Source organism: Apium graveolens, chromosome 6 (genome assembly GCF_009905375.1).
Source record: "Apium graveolens cultivar Ventura chromosome 6, ASM990537v1, whole genome shotgun sequence".
In the NCBI taxonomy this organism is placed as follows: Eukaryota; Viridiplantae; Streptophyta; class Magnoliopsida; order Apiales; family Apiaceae; genus Apium; species Apium graveolens.
Window position 1 is genome coordinate 125,192,303 of NC_133652.1, and position 4,399 is coordinate 125,196,701.

At 34.5% G+C, this 4,399-nt stretch overlaps 1 non-coding gene across 1 annotated transcript; it reads right to left on the minus strand.

Annotated features, from left to right (window-relative positions):
* Nucleotides 1-343: 343 nt before the first annotated feature.
* LOC141670139 (small nucleolar RNA R71) lies at nt 344-450 on the minus strand. Its single transcript, XR_012554382.1, has one exon. It is a non-coding gene; the product is annotated as a small nucleolar RNA R71 (small nucleolar RNA).
* Between the last annotated feature and the right edge of the window lie 3,949 nt (nt 451-4,399).

Here is a 4,399-nt window from a genome sequence, read left to right on the forward strand (position 1 = left end):
CAGCCTAAGATCAATGACATTCAGTCAAGCATCATCAGGCCAGCCATCAGGGCTAATACTTTTGAGATCAAGTCAAGAACGATCCAGATGATACATAACTCACTTCAGTTTGGGGGTTCTCCTACTGAAGACCCCAACACACATCAAGGATTTCATCGTAATCTGCGACACTTTTAAATTTAATGATGTGACTGAAGATGCTATCAAGCTACGACTTTTCCCATTCTCTTTAAGGGACAAAGCTAAGTACTGGTTATATTCTCTACCGGCAGGGTCTATCACCGCTTGGGAAGATCTTGCTCAAAAGTTTCTCACTAAATTATTCCCTATGGCAAAGACTGTTGCAATCAGGAATGCTCGTGCTCAGTTTGCTCAGCAAACTGGGGAATCTCTGTGTGAGGCTTGGGATCGATATAAGGAGATGCTAAGGAAATGCCCACACCATGGCATGCCTGATTGGATGATTATTAACTGTTTCTATAATGGATTGGGTGCTACTTCTAGACCCATGCTTGATGCAGCATCAGGAGGAGCCTTGTGGGCTAAAAGCTACGATGAGGCTTATAAACTTATTGAACCGATAGCTGCTAATGAGTACCAGAATCCTTCCCAGAGAGTGACTCAAGGAAAGGTAGCAGTAATTCTGGAGTTGGATGCAGCAACTGCTATAGCTGCCCAACTTAAGGCTTTGACGATGAAGGTGGACACTTTGGCTAATTATGGAGTTAATCAAATCACTAGTGTCTGTGAGCTTTGTGCTGGTTGTAACGTCTGGGAAATATTATATAATTATTTTTATCAATAAATAATTATTATGTGATTTTTATGTGAATTTTGGTGAATTATTGGATGATGAATAATTGTATTTGGATGTTATTTATGGTAAAATTGAGATATTTTAATTTTTAATTATCCAGAATTAAATATAGATAATTTAGGTATTTTCTGGAAATTTTTGGATTATTGTATGATTTTATACGAATTTATAGAATTAATAATGATTATTTTACATAATTATAAAATTAATTTTTGGAATCAGAAATCGTCCAACTTCAATGGTTTTTGCGTTTTTACAACCCGATACTCTTCCAAAAACTCCTTCCTAACCTAATTTGATAATTCTGAACACTTTTCATGTTTTGACTTTTTCAATCCGGGGTACGGTTTGACCTGTACGAGTCCCGGTGTGAAATTTTCGATACGCAAATTATTTTATATATCGATAAAAATCTATATTCTCAAAAGGCGAGACATTATTACCTCATTTTCGTATAAAGTATTTTATAAGAATCTCTGTTTTGATAATTATCCAATTCTGGTATTAAAATCGTATCGTCATTTTAGTTACTTAGTGGCTAAGTAACCTATTTTCGGATCCGATATGTACATATAATTATTAAATTATTAAATAAATAAAATACGTTATGGTTCTGTCAGCTATGTGTCGTTGTGGCATTAATTGTTTGTGATTTGTTGAACGCGAAGATTACTTTTATAATTAATTATCGAGTTGTATGAATTTAATTCATTTTAAAGTGATTTTTATTGAATATTTATTCTTACAAATGTTAAAATTGTTTCTAAAATTATTTTTATTATTTTATAATTTTATTTATTATTTTTAGGAATTTATAAAATATAGAAATCAATATTTTATTGATTATTTATATTTAAATGATTTTCTGATTTCCTTTAATTATAAAATCAGTATTTAATTTCAGAAATGCTTCAAAAATTTGGAAACTTATATTTTATTAAGTTTGAAATATTTTGAGAATTTTAAAATTGGTTCGGAAATATTTCGGATTAAATACATCCGCATGTCTGTTCATTAATGGGCAAAATACGGGACAATTGTGTGGTCTAAAAATGATTTAAAAATCATAAAAATTTTGTATAATAGTAGTTCTAATTATTTTTGGGAATTTTGAGATTTAATTGGAATATATTCCAAATTATTTTATTTGTAAACTGTATCATTTAAATTACGAGTGTAGAGTCAGATTTGGGTAAGAAACGTAATAAATCAAATATATACGATTATGTTTATCGGTTTGATAGCTTTTATCTCTCCCCTGTGTCTCTTTCACGCGCCTTGTCCTCCTCACCTCTCTCGTCGATCTCGTCTGTCTCTCTCCGATCAATTCCTTCTCTCTCTCTCTCTCTCTCTCTCTCTCTCTCTCGATATGACTCCCTTTTTAATTTTCTCTCTTCTCCCTTCTATTCCCCAGTTTTTCCCCTTCCCCGACTTCTTTCCCTGTGCCGCCGCCGCTGTTCTGCTTCCACCGCCGCCTGGTTTCCTATTTTTCCGGCTAATCACCGGTCTTGTTTCCTTCCCTGATATATATATATATATATATATATATATGCATACGTGTCTATATGTCTTGTGTGCGTGTGTGTTTCGTATGTGTGTTTCGTGTGTGTGTATCGTGTGCGTGTGGGGGTAGCAGCAATAGTAGCTATTGATTTCGTTCTGTGTTATATGTTTACGGCCGGTTACCCGGTCGGGTTCCGTTTTGCTCCGGCTATGGTATGCTTGGTTCGCGTGTTGTTGTCTGGTTTAGTACTTTTATTAATTTTAATTCTTTTCTACAGGGAATTATTTGATGAAATTTCGTGATAATAATAAATTTTGTGCGAGAAAAATGATAGTTAATCGGTGAAATTTATGTAGGAGGCCCGGTATTACGGGAACCCGTAAATTTTACCGCCATCGGCGATGAGCCTCGGCGAGCCGACGGTGGGCGATGATGATTTTTATCTGAGTCCTACATTTATAAATGAAATAAAATTAGTTGAGAAATTAATTTCGAAAAACGAAATGAAAAATAAGGTACGAATAACAGTAAATAATAATTAATAAATTAAGTTCGTATTGGTGGTTGGGATTAGTGAAATTGGTTGTTGTTGTGAATTTAGCGTCGAACTGATTCGACGGGTAGGCTGATAAACAAAGGAGACGCTGCCCGATTTTCGGGAAATTAATTCCGAAAATACGGGAACGTAACCTGTAATTATCGGAGACGTCGAACGAGGATATATAATTGAATTTTCGAAACCTACTTACGTGATAAGATAATTTATAAATAATCGATTACCCCGTTTTTCAAAATGACAAGTATTCTTATTTTCCACTGAACTGAGTTTCGAAGGTGTGATCCGTAATTGCTATATGTATTTCAATAATACATATAAATATGAGTTGGGCTATGAAATTGTATGGGTAGAATAGGATAATGATTTATGTTAAGCAAGATGATTATCTGAATTAGGGTATTTTAACCCTGTAGGTCCTAGACGTGAAACCCGAGTATCGACATCGGACTAAGAACGATCTAGTGATTAGACGTCGAGATCAACGATGTTCCAACTGAAGGATCTGAATGTTGGGATCGTATCCAAAATAGGATAGTAGTTTGATGATAAAGCCGAACGTCCAAGTCAAACCAAAGTCAACTTGTAATAGCAATTAAAGTTTATTGAGGCAAGTATTCCTAAACTTTCTTTTAAATACTGCAAGTATTCCTGAACTTTCCTTTAAAATACTGCAAATATTTATTTGTCCCTATTCTAAGTTTAGAATAGTTAAATGTTTTACATTTCGCTGCAATTACACATATTATGCATGTTCTTTTTATTCTTGTTCCTATGATTCGATTGCCTCTTGAGCAAATACCCATTCTTTCGGGTTATTTGCGAACCCTGAATTGGGATGTTTTGAATTCAAAATAATTTGAAATCAAAATACTCCATGGATGGATAATGATGATATTTTGGGGATTAAGTGTGTCTTAATCCTGAGGTCCGGGTTATGACTAGTGCCTCGAGATGGGCCATAGTGCCTGGGGACCCGACTGGATCTATATATGGAGATATAGATCTGCATTATATCCTGACTGATTAGCAGGATATAGATGCGAACTAGTGTCCAGTCTAATATGTTGTTGATTGCCATTAACGACATTCTCTCTCGAAAGGTTTTATGATTCCAAAACCGGACAAAACCCGGATTCAGGAGATGAATCTGGGGATCGCTTGTCGCTTTTAGATTTATAATCGAAGGCTGGTGACAGCCAACGTTTACTCGCTCAACTCACTCAAATAAATAGAATTGTTTAAAATTGTTTTAAGATTTTTTCCGGAAGTTTTTCTTTTGATATTAATGCTTGAAACTCAAATTATATGCTTGTTGGGCATTTTTGGCTCACTCTTGCTTTGTAAATTCTTATTTCTGCCAGAAACAGATAAGGATAAAAGTAAATAGCTTTGATAGACAGGAGAAGTTAGAGAAATTTTCGTTGCGAGAGGTTGAAGGTGTTAGAAGAATGTGACAAGAGCATTAGTCCAAAGGTATCTACAATTGTATTTTAGTTATTATGAGGTGTAAAGGGTTAGA